The following is a 13,285-nucleotide window of genomic DNA, read 5'->3' on the forward strand; positions in this document are numbered from 1 at the left end:
AGAAGCACAGACAAGCGCTGACAAACAACTGAGCGTAATTTATTGCTGCTCGCTTATAAATACGCTTGTCACACATAAAAATACACAAAAAACAGAAGATTTACACAACCATAAGAAAACGTAATCACGTCTTGTCATATCTACAACCACACGTTTACCCATTAAGGTAATTTATCTCTTTTTGCGTTAAAGCCACCGACGGCTTGCTGACGCATTTTTCTTTCTTCACCGCAATCTCGAAAGCTTCGTGAATCTCCCTCGTGTCTGTATCTCTGTACCGCTTCAAAATGGCGCAGTCATCCAGAAAGGGCACACAGCCGCATGATGTGCAATGAAGAGCGAGGTTGCTTCCCGTGCGTGTTTTCATCGAGTTGGCGTGTTCACGCAGCCGGTCATTCACGCATCTTCCAGTTTGCCCGATGTACGATCTACCGCAACGAAGGGGAATGTCGTAAACAACTTCTTTGGTGCACTCCATGAAGCGAGTGGCATGATTAGTGGTGCACGTTCTTCGATCTTCATTATGTGACTCAGCATTCACTTTGCCACACAAGTTACCCAACTTGTTTTTTGCTGAGAAGACCACATTCACGCCCGCCCGGTTTCCTACTTTCTTGAGGCGATGCGATACGCCATGAATATACGGTATAACTGCGACCTTCTTCTTGACTAGCTCCGGCTCTTTCTGCCTACGAGTCCTTCGTCCAGTAAACTCGGCTAGGAGCCTTTCCGCTACCGCCGTCAGACATTGGTTCGGAAAACCTGCCGCCCCCAACCGCCTCACTTGGGTATAAAAACTTGTTGGAGCCTGGTGGGGGCACGAACGAATCAGGGCGCTTCTTAGTGCAGTCATGGCGATACCCCTCTTCACCAATTTCGAATGCGCCGACGAAAATGGGAGCAGACCTTTTTGGGAACGCGGTTCGTACCTCCAGCACACGTGGTCTTCTGCGAACAGGAGACTCTGATCCAAAAACCTGAGGCGTCCTTCTTCAGGGAGTTCCTTCGTGAGGGTAAACACATCCAAGACCGAAGCAAATATCCCATATATCCGCTCCACCTGTGCCGCCTGGTCGTCACTCTGTTTGTACACCACCAAAAAATCATCCACGAAGCGGAACACCTTCACGACGTCTGATTCCTTGAGGGCCTCATGCAGTCTTCGATCAAAGCGGGCCAACAAGAGGTTGCTGAGTGCGGGTGCCAGGCATGAACCGATGCACACCCCATCCTTCTGGATGAATACTTCATTATCGAACTTCACTATCGTGGACTACAGGTAAAATGACAACATGCTGACGAAGTCATCCGCACTGATGCCAACAGAATTCTGGAACCCAATGGTTCCGCCCTCGTCAATTCCATCCTTGACCGCATCGAGAAGCAGCGTTTGTGGCATCGAATAATAAAGATCCTTCACGTCCACCGAGAAGGCGCTTAGTCCTTCCTGGTTTTCCTGGTCGAAAAATTCGGATACCGCCAGCGCTCTTTTTACAAGAAAGGGGTCCACGATTGGGATGAGGGACAAGCCTTTTTGCAGGTACCTTCCCATTACGTTTTGCCACGACCGCTTTTCAGAAACAATCACCCGAAGAGGACAGCCGTCTTTGTGGGTCTTCGCCGAAAAGAATGCGCACAAGCTGAGTCCACTTGCTGACTTGACTGACTTTGTTAGGCTGTCCAGTCCCAAACTTTCACAAAGGTTGATTGCCTTCTTTTTTAGCTTCTCTGGCTTCCTTCTCTCCTCCTTTCGGAAATTTTCTTCCATCGCTTCACGGGTTTTGCGTTTATACTCTTGAGCAGGCATCACCGCAAAGCCTCCTTCCTTGTCTGACATCAGTAGTCTCAAGTCCGCCCTCCTCAGTGACTCCACCACCTGTCGGGTGCGTATAGTAGACCCTCTCTGCAAGGACTGAGGAAGGCCATCAACCCCCTCAAGGACGCATCTGCTGAAATCTTCAGAGCTAGCTTTCGCAGCTACCCTTCTGACAAGCGACAGGAGTTCAGGCTTGTCCAGTTTTGGCTGGTTGAGGCCCTCAAGGAATCAGACGTCGTGAAGGTGTTCCGCTTCGTGGATGATTTTTTGGTGGTGTACAAACAGAGTGACGACCAGGCGGCACAGGTGGAGCGGATATATGGGATATTTGCTTCGGTCTTGGATGTGTTTACCCTCACGAAGGAACTCCCTGAAGAAGGACGCCTCAGGTTTTTGGATCAGAGTCTCCTGTTCGCAGAAGACCACGTGTGCTGGAGGTACGAACCGCGTTCCCAAAAAGGTCTGCTCCCATTTTCGTCGGCGCATTCGAAATTGGTGAAGAGGGGTATCGCCATGACTGCACTAAGAAGCGCCCTGATTCGTTCGTGCCCCCACCAGGCTCCAACAAGTTTTTATACCCAAGTGAGGCGGTTGGGGGCGGCAGGTTTTCCGAACCAATGTCTGACGGCGGTAGCGGAAAGGCTCCTAGCCGAGTTTACTGGACGAAGGACTCGTAGGCAGAAAGAGCCGGAGCTAGTCAAGAAGAAGGTCGCAGTTATACCGTATATTCATGGCGTATCGCATCGCCTCAAGAAAGTAGGAAACCGGGCGGGCGTGAATGTGGTCTTCTCAGCAAAAAACAAGTTGGGTAACTTGTGTGGCAAAGTGAATGCTGAGTCACATAATGAAGATCGAAGAACGTGCACCACTAATCATGCCACTCGCTTCATGGAGTGCACCAAAGAAGTTGTTTACGACATTCCCCTTCGTTGCGGTAGATCGTACATCGGGCAAACTGGAAGATGCGTGAATGACCGGCTGCGTGAACACGCCAACTCGATGAAAACACGCACGGGAAGCAACCTCGCTCTTCATTGCACATCATGCGGCTGTGTGCCCTTTCTGGATGACTGCGCCATTTTGAAGCGGTACAGAGATACAGACACGAGGGAGATTCACGAAGCTTTCGAGATTGCGGTGAAGAAAGAAAAATGCGTCAGCAAGCCGTCGGTGGCTTTAACGCAAAAAGAGATAAATTACCTTAATGGGTAAACGTGTGGTTGTAGATATGACAAGACGTGATTACGTTTTCTTATGGTTGTGTAAATCTTCTGTTTTTTGTGTATTTTTATGTGTGACAAGCGTATTTATAAGCGAGCAGCAATAAATTACGCTCAGTTGTTTGTCAGCGCTTGTCTGTGCTTCTTTCTTAGTCCTTGTCTTTGGCGCTGTTGTTTAAGATCAGAATGAACCAACTGGCCCCAGTCGAGACGCTAATCCACAAAATCGGTTCTAGTCAAAGACGGCACACCCACCCTCGACTTACAATTGCTAAATCTATGGATCAGCCGTCTACAAGCGTTCCAGCTATTTCGTAAAAGGAGAGCGGACACCTCTGCTTCGACCTCGCCTTAACCAACCAACTGCGAAGGCACATCAGTGCTCCGTGCAGCTCTCCCGTGATAACGGGTATGGGCACTGCACCGCCGTCAGTACGTAGACCGGGATCAGCAAAGTCTGGACAACATATCGCGGCATGCAGGACAAAAAGCAAAATGGCGGGCCAGAACATATAGCTCTTCGACGGGGCACCACACAGACCGATCTTGCGATCCAGGATGGCCAACACTTCTTTCCACGACCCCCGCATGAGGGGCAGCCCACAGCGCCGGTTCTCCCACGCGCGACGCCTCCTGAAATGAACATCAGTCTAAACGACCCGTTTACAATGGGCGAACTTCTATCAGTTCTTCAAGAAACCAAAATAACCAGCGCAACTGTTCCGTATGGGATCATTTACGCGGCCATTCACAACTTGCCGGAAGCGCAGAAGGATCAACTCCTTGACTGGCTCAATGCTATCTAGGAATCTTCTGTAGTGCCTACGTTTCTTTCAAAAATCTTTACCTGTTTCAAGGATAATAGAATGGCCTACCACATTCTGCCCATTGCTTTCCTTGGCCTTCTAGACTGTCTACCCTTATTTCTGTATTAATTCAACGAGGCCCTCATTTCCCCTTCTGATTGGATATATATATATATATATATATATATATATATATATATATATATATATATATATATATGTATATATGTATACATATGTATGTATATATATATATATATATATATATGCGTTATGCGGAGGTTGTGGGTTCGATTCCCGCTTCCGGAAAAAACGGCGCATTTTTTCTCGCCTTGAATTTTCAATTATTTCTTCCTGCATAAAAAAAATTGCAATCATACCTCATTCGGCACTATAAAACACTGTTAAAACGCCAAACAGCACTGGCAATAAGGACTGCAACTTTGATATGTGTCCTTACGGAATCCCTCGTCCCGTATGTCTCTGTTCTACAAAATATATATATATATATATATATATATATATATATATATATATATATATATATATATATCAGTTTGTCGAACTGAAAAAAATACCGGTTCGGTTACGGTTCTGGTTCAGGGGAAATCATTTCGTTTCGGTTCAGTTCCGGTTCGACAGAATCACGTACCGAACCGGTTCGCGAACTGGTTCGATGAGGTCAATTATTATTGAAATTAAAAAAAAACATTTACTAGTTTAAAACGACACTCAAATTAAAATACAAACAAAAATTCAAAATGCTGCTGTTCCCCAAGGGCAGTGGCGCAATTGCAAAGCAAACTTTAAACAATTACGAGATATTAGAATAACGGATGAAGTGGCGACGATTTACCACCTACTTTCCCAGGCAGATTTTATGTTGTCCTAGCGAATATTCATAAAGCCACCGCCAAGAGATATGACGGTTGGATATATTTTCTGCCCTTTCCTTTTTTGTTGAAATCGCAATCGTCGCTATGGAATCGCCCATCACGCTAACCTTGAAGCCTTAAATTTAGGCCTGTGTACTGGCGCGTTCAAATACCAGCGCTTAATACCAATGGCGCGCATTTTTTTAATATTTGTAACAAAACAGAAAAATCCTACAACAGGCACATAAATACTACAAATAAATTAGATTATTTGGTCACCCTGAATAATTTGTTAGCCGTCACCTTATCGAATGTGTTAGCCACACTTTTGTTAAAAGCAAGCTTTAGATAATGCTCAGTCATTGCATTATTACTCTGACCACTGCAATTCCTTTTAATATGTGCATTACAATCAGTATCTCGTCGTACTGCCTGACTTCCGGCCATCGTTACGTGTGCTACATTGCGGAATGTTATAACCGATTAAGCTGTTACAAAATGAAAGGGAAATTTGACGCGCTGAGCATGACATGGGACTTTTTGGGTAGACGCTCTTTAATTCGTCCACAGCAGTACTCCCCTCCGGAACGAGTAGCAGTAGAAGTAATGTAGCGAGTTGGGCAGTCAGTACAAGTGCACCTTCGAAAAAATGCAGATCTGAAAGAGACAAAACTGCAGAACAAGCAGAAAAGATTATCGCTGGGCGAATGGGCTCAGTGTGAGGTACCGGCCTGCCTTTCTACACGTGTCATCTGCTTCATTACTGTTTCTGCTTACAAAACAAGGTTGAGGGCTGCAGTTTCTTTCCAAGGGATTAAGTGCGCACCTTATCTGTTTTCCCTGACATATCTGTTGTTATTTGTGTCTGTAAAAAACGGAACTTGTCCACTGTACTGTCCTCAAAAACTGACCACGGAACTCACTTCTTTCGCCGTGATGACACGTTTGGTTGTGAAAGGCAGGGCAAAGAAAAGTATAGAGTAAAATCCACGTTTTGGTGCTTTTATTTACTTATTCGGTTTTACTTACTTTTTGCGTAATATTTTAAAACAACGTGATGCGCCTTTTCTTTTTTGTTATTTTCCGTGTAAGCACATAAAAAAAAAAAACTGGCGCATTTGATGCTTCGTGCTATACCTCTGCTCCGAGGCGCAGCTTATGTTGCAGGCCGGCAGACTTATTTTAACCATCTGGTGATATTTAACGTGGATCAAAACCTCGATACACGGACGTTCTAGATTGCCATCTACTTCAGAAAAACGGTCGTGGGGAAGGGAGATCGAGACCACTAGTGGTCAGCAGCAAACGGCTTAGCCACTGAGCAGCTCCTGCGGTCACACTTGTCAGGTGTGAACAATTTGTAGGTGTCGGACCTTTTAAAAAAATTATGAAATGCAAAAAGTTTGCACACATCGGGTGTGTCCTTTGGCTGTTGCGCAGTGGAGCACTCCTGCAGCCTGATTGCTCCAATGAAGTCGCAGCTAGGGTAGGGGAAAGGAGTTTTATATCCCCTGCAAGCTGCCGAGAATGGCATTTCGTTTGGTCAGCTTGCACTACGCTCGCGCTTCCAGCAGCAACAGACCATTGCTACATTGGTGCTCATTCATTTCCCCTGTTGTTGCATAGAGCGTGATAGTGTTCAATTGTCTGGACGGGGAAAGTGTGCGAGCGGGTACGAAGTTGATGGTACGTAAAACAAAAAAAAAGGCCTGAATGCCATTGATTGTGCAATATCAACAACGGAGAATCGAACCGTTTCGGCATGAACCGGTAACCATTAATTCTTTTTTCGGTTCAGTTCCTGTTTTCATGATTGACAATCCAGCGCGCAAAAACACAGCACAAAAAAGAACGAGAGTTAGACAGGACAGCGCTGCAAACAGCGCTGTCCTGTCTAACTCTCGTTCTTTTTTGTGCCGTGTTTTTGCGCGCTGGATTGTCAATCATGAACATTCACCAACTCGCCCAAAACACCAAATCACAGTCCTCTTGAACTATATTCCTGTTTTCGGTTCGGTTCCGGTTCGACACCACCCTGATATATATATATATATATATATATATATATATATATATATATATATATATATATATATATATATATATATATATATATATATATATATATATATATATATATATATATAGCGAATCAAAAAATGGGAAATGAGGGGCTCTGTGAATTAAGACAGAATAAGGGTTGGCAGGGAAGAAAACCTCGGAAAGCAAAGGGGGAAATGCGGTAGCTCATAGAAACCGATGAATTTTTTGAGTCAGAAAGTTGTGAAAAAATGCCTGCCGGGTGGGATCCGAAACCACGACCTACATAAATAACGGTCTGGTGCGATAACCACTACGCTACCGCGAGGCTGTTTCCCCACCACTTTATCGGGTATTCATGTTAAGGTATTTTTCGTTTCCTGCACTTGGGGGTGGTAGCCAGCGCCACTCGGACTGCTTGGGGTGAGTGGGGACCTTCTTTTTAACCCCCGGGCCGTGCCTCGAGTGTCTACGACATGTCGAGAGTGGTCGACCAATATTGAACCCTCTTAAGCTCCCTTCGGCACCAAGACTGCCAGAGCAGAGGCCTGTATATAAAGGGTGATCAAAGTTAAGTCGACATGTTTTTTTAAAAATGGGCGCTTAGATGTACGCGGAGACCATCTCTACAGTGAGGTTATGTGCCCAGGGGGACACATATTTAGGAGGTAATTATTGATGCAGGTATCTTAATTAACTAAGATTGATTAATTAACTTTTTAGGGGCTGAAGTAACCAAGCATGTTTGTATTGAAAAGTTAGACGCAATTATGTTTTTACGCCGTTTCATTTGGCAGAATTCTTCTAGAGCGTCCGTAGTCCGAGATATCAAACTGCGAAGTTTAATTGCCACTCGCATGATTACGCATGCTAAAGTCAAGACAGGCGCATAGCCCCTCCCTTTTGTTCTGTGTTTCGATAGCGGTTCCGAGTACTGCAGATTGCGATAACGCCAGCCAAGACTGAATGGATGCCAGTTATCACTTTTGCCTATGCATCCACCCCATTGTCGAACTAAACACCGTACACAGGAGGCACGTCACAGAAGGAATGAGCTTTGCGCTGGTGCAGACTATCTTGCATGCGTAATCATGCGAACGGCAATTAAACTTCGCAGTTTGATATCTCGGAGTACGGATGCGCTAGAACAATTCGGCCAAATGAAACGGCGTAAAAACATGATTGCGTCTAACTTCCCAATACGAACATGCCTGGTTACTGTAGCCACTAAAAAGTTAATTAATGAATTTTACTAATTTAGCCACCGAACTCAATAATTACCTCCTAATTATGTGTCCCCCTGGGCGCATAACCTCACTGTAAAGGTGGTCTTCACGTAAATATAAGCGCCTAATTAAAAAAAAAACCTGTCGACCTAACTTTGATCACCCTATATATATATGTGTGTGGGTGTGTGTGTGTGTGTGTGTGTGTGTATGTATGCGTTTGTGGCACGAGGTCGCGGGTTCGATTCCCGGCCGCGGCGGCCGCTTTTCTGATGAAGGCGAAAAGCAAAAACGCCCGTGTGTACGAGATTTCGGCGCACGTTAAAGATACCCGGGTGGTCAAAATAATCCGGAGCCCTCCACTACGGCGCGCCTCATCGCCTGCGTTGCGTCGGCGCGTTAAACCCTACAATCAATCAATGTACGTGTTTGTGTGTGTGCTTATGGAGCCGGATTCGGAAGACATGTCGCACATCCGCACACACGGGGAAATGTGAGGTACGGCAATAATGCTCAGTGGAAAAATTCGGAAAAAGACAGGTTTTTGCTTAGAGTCCGACGAAAGCGCTACGTGTACCGTGTCGTATAGGGGGTCAGCGGCAGAGCTGAAACGCCACCGGTGCGCCGTAGGCCCGCTTTTGTGCCCGTCGCGAGGCCTATTATAGCCAGCCGTGAGCTCTTTTAGCGTGCCCCGGGTCACGCCCGGCTCGTTCGCAGCGAGGAGAGTCCGGCTCTTTCAAGCCGCGCCTGTTAACTCCGCTCCTCGAACGAAATCCACGCAGTGCCTCGAGAGAGGCTTTTCATCATGCGCAGCCGTATGGAACCGGCGCTTGCCGCGTGTCCTCCGCTAAGGACGCCGCCTTCTGAGGAACGCTGCCGGCAGGGGCGTCTGCGGGCGCTCCACCCGCTCGCGCTGCCGGCGACCGAGTCATTCGGGGCAGACTTGGCCGAGAAGAGAAAGCAAACGGGGTGCGGCTGAGGAGTTCATAAACAGGCTTCTCGCGATCTTATTTTTTATGTTGGCCCGATGTGTTTACTCTCCTGTATAGCTCCAAGGCTGCGACCAGGACAAATGTTTATTTTCTGGGACCTGTTTAGGGGGAGGAGGACAGAAAGGAGGGGCACCTGGTAGAGCAATCGGCTTGCGATTCATGGACGAGTTGTCCAGACCCTGGTCATAAGCGTAATGGCAGCAACATGAAACTAAATAGAGCGAAGGGTGACCCAACAGGGGCTGTTAATTGCAGCTGAAATTGTGATTGATTAATTGATTGAATGAATATTTATTTATTTTAACTTCCTGATTCAAATTAAACGTGATTATCTGCCGTGTACCTAGCCTTTACCGAGTTATTTTATTGTTGGTTTTATTATCTGCTTTTTTTCTTCATCCCTGGTATAGACCCTATGTATTCATTTTATGTGCAGTTATTCACGTCTATGACAGCCGTACATCAACTTGATGTATGCGAGTGGAACGAAATAGATGTCGAATGCAGCAACCTTAGACTTCACAGCTGAACTCGCCGAATTCACAAATATAAGTTGGCGCGTGGGGTGGACGGGGAGTTCACGTAAGTATGCCCAATATACAGCGCCGAGACCTGAGAGGGGCCTTTGTTGACTATGGGACATCATTCATCATTGCTTCGGCGATGGTCTTTGTCGTCGCCACCTTCATCGACTCCTTGAGCGACTTTACCAGTCCAGTTTTTTTTTTTGGTATGAGTTGTGGCTCAGCTATTGACAGGAGGTTGCGCACCAACTCATACAGATTACCTAGTTTCCAAGAAATTAGAAATAAGGCTTGTTTAGGCGCTGTTATGACTGGTGCAACGTTTATTCGTGTATAGGCTTTCATAAAATCTGAAGCTTTTCATTGCCTTGGTTCCAAGTCAGCATGGCAAGACAAAATACAAGTTTACTTCATTAGAAAAGCTGCTTTGTCCTAAAAACAGTGGTACCAATTTTATCGCAAACTTTGAAAAAAAATAATGGAGATTTTAAAGAAAATGTGTGATGCAGTGGAGACTCCCTAGCCAATTCCAGACGAATGTGCTATGTTCGTCACCGAATCTCTTTTGTGCGATTGGCGGGTGGCCAACTAACTCACATCTAAGACACGTGATCGAATAGGGGGGGGGGGGGGGGGCTCTAGTCCGGTTGGTCGCACTTCACTTGAATGCTAACGTGAAGTTAACACACCGAAAATGATGTTTTCAGATCTTTCTTATATGACGTCACTCCTGTCCATATCACCCGTCACTGTGGCGAGAAATTTGAAAGTTCAATAATTCTTTGTTTTTTGTTAAGAAACTTGTTTTGTGGCTGGAATGCATCACAGTGAGGTACTTAAGTCTAGTTCAATTTCAAATTGAACGAAGTTGCATTTTTGCCTTCATGGCCTTTTTAAGGGCATACTGAAGTGATTTGTAAACATTGCGGGATTACTAGCGCAAATTGTAGTCCGGAGCCCACAGGACATGTTTCGACCACTCTGAGTGCGTTTACGCGAATTTATTTAGTAGAAAAATCAATTCGAAAATGCTATCCTCCTCTCTGCTTCCTCGCCCATTTTCTGTAGCGTTTTCGTGTGACGTCAGGAGGAGATGAGCTGGCTTCACTGCGCTACTGCACGGCTCGCCGACCTTCCGACACAGTTAGTCGGCCGAGCGTTTATGGTACAGCGTTTAGTCCGCCGGCCGCCGACGGGTCATCGCAATTCGTTCGCTCAGTTGAAACGAAGCCACGACACACGTGTGAATGGAAGAAAGTGCGTTTATTTAGTTTGCTAGTTTTTACACTGTAACACTGTATCAAGCTCCAAGTCCAAGTCGCTCCACACAAGCGCTGCACAAGCGCACATGCGACCCTTCGCTGACTGATACGCTAGTAGGAAAATCAAAGGCCACTTGAAGGCGGAACAAGTCAGCGAAGCCAATATTGGTAATAAGGAAATAAAATCAACTGAATCTTTTACCTTACAGCGTAAAACTAGGGAGCAGGAAGCACTTTTTTGTGCTTGGTGAACAAGCACAGCGGTCAGCAGCACGACTACGCATCTGCGAACGTTTTTCCGTCTAAGAAATGCAATTGCTGGACGTGAGATATTGTGGAAATTTGGGGGACGCTTACTGCACGAGCGTTATACTACAAATAGTCACCTAAGCTGCTTATAACGCTAAAACTAAATAAAAGCGTAAAATGGGTATACATTATATTCTTTATATTTCCGCCGTCGTCAGCTCTGGACCATGGCCGAGTGGTCTCGACAGCTAGGTATGATATTTTGCAAATCGCAAGTTCGAATCCTCGAGGATAGTTTTTCTGTAAGCTGATTTTTTTTGTTGTTGTTGTTTTCGGCCGATGTTTTCTACACTGAGTTCACCATTTCTTGGCCGTAACGTTCACTGCTCCACGAGCGAGTTCGCAGAACGCGCTCAGACTGACACGCGCTAGCCAGTTCTCGTTGGCGTGCTGTAGCCATAAGCACCGACTGCTTGCGGGAAGTGGGCGCAAGCCAGAATCAGCAAATCCTTGGCTTGCTTGGTGCAAACACTCTTTTACGATACAGGCATGAATAAGGCAAGCTCCACATATGGGCGAAAAGCGCATGGCATTTGAGCGCCTGCGGTGACGCGGAGGGCGCTCATCCCCTGCGTAGGCCTCGGCTTGTGATTGCTACGATTCCAAGCCGTCCTGGGAGGCTTATCTTAGGCATTTTACAGCCGACAACACGGCAGAAGCGCGGTGTGACGATTACTGAGATATCGAGAATGCCCATCCAACAATAACGTCGGATGTCAACCATGTTGTTTTACAGAACCGAAAGCGAAACTTGTTTGAATGCTAATCGTGGGCATCGTCCAACCACGGTGCACCTCCTGCGTCGTCACAGCGAGCGTTTAGTTGGGGCGGCCGCCGCAGACCGCGCATGGTAGTTTTTCTTCTTTCGAGCTTTATAAAATAATTACCGACTTGTCAGCCGGATAAACGATGAGAAGTGTGTTAATTTGAGCCAGTATATGCAATGCAAGCAAACACGGGAGTTTGACAAATTCACTTTAGTGTCCCTTTAAAGTTGAAGTTACAAATTTTTCGACTTAAGGTTGTATAAACACAATTCTGGCTGATTTAGGCGTATTCTGAGAGGCCTGGTTCGCAGTGTTCGTTAAAATGTATGGCTGCTGCCAAGCGATCTCGCGAACATGAATGGCTTGTAAACGGAACGATTTTGCGTGGGTGTGGCAAGCTATATATGCTTCTTCTTGGTCGCTTACCATACTCTTTACTCTCGACGAAGCTTGAGAGCTCGGTGCCACCAAGTACCTCGTATTGTACGTTTGGTACCAGCTGCTCCGGCTGTTTCCTGTCTTCTGCGTGTATATTCGCGGGTACTCGACCTACAACTGCTACATCACGTATATGCAATGGATGAAGAACAAGCCGCATGCATGCGCATGCCAATTACCTCATTTCGCTTGGGAAGCAGCCTGCTCGTTTGCGACTAACTAAGTAATAATTAAAATATTCGAAGCACTTCGTAATGATTTGAATCCATTGTGCATGCTGACCCGCCACGGTGCCTCAGTGGCTAAGGCGCTGTGCTGCTGAGCAAAAGTACGCGGCTTCGATTCCTGGCCGTGGCGGCCGCTTTTCTGATGGAGGCGAAAAGCAAAAACGACCGTCGGCGCACGTTAAAGGTCCCCAGGCGGTCAAGGTTAATCCGGAGCCCTCCACTACGGCGCGCCTCATCGCCAGTGTAGCGTCGGCGCGTTAAACCCCAACATCAATCAATTAATCAATTGTGCATTGTCTGACAGCCCCAGTGAGCTGCCATGCAAGGCTGTGGGCATCAAGAGTTTTTAACCTAACCTTTGCCTCTTGCGCTGCGGAATTCTACAGGCATAGTGATAACCTATCCCCGCTCCATCTCGAAGCCCCTGCACGCATGTCGTCAGGCTTACGCAATCAATTCAGCTTCAAGCGTATCTGTGGGAAAACATGGGCCTTCAATTCATCGGCTTTACCTCGTGCCATATCACACTGAAATGACCTTCCTGACACCATTGCTTCCATATCAAACCGTGATCGATTCCGGGAACATATAAATGCACCTTTTCCTAATATTTTTGGCTTATATTTGTACCTCCCTCATACTTGATAACTATGTTTTTGTATTCATTCCTTCAATTTTGCCCTGGGTTTGATCATGCATTTTGCAGGATATTTTTTTCATTAAGAATGTATAATGATGTTCTGACAATCTCATTCCCGTGTAGAAGAAGAAGAAGAAGAAGTT

This window comes from Haemaphysalis longicornis, unplaced genomic scaffold, assembly GCF_048455015.1.
Source record: "Haemaphysalis longicornis isolate Haplotype H1 unplaced genomic scaffold, Haemaphysalis longicornis Haplotype H1 scaffold_1, whole genome shotgun sequence".
Lineage (NCBI taxonomy): Eukaryota > Metazoa > Arthropoda > Arachnida > Ixodida > Ixodidae > Haemaphysalis > Haemaphysalis longicornis.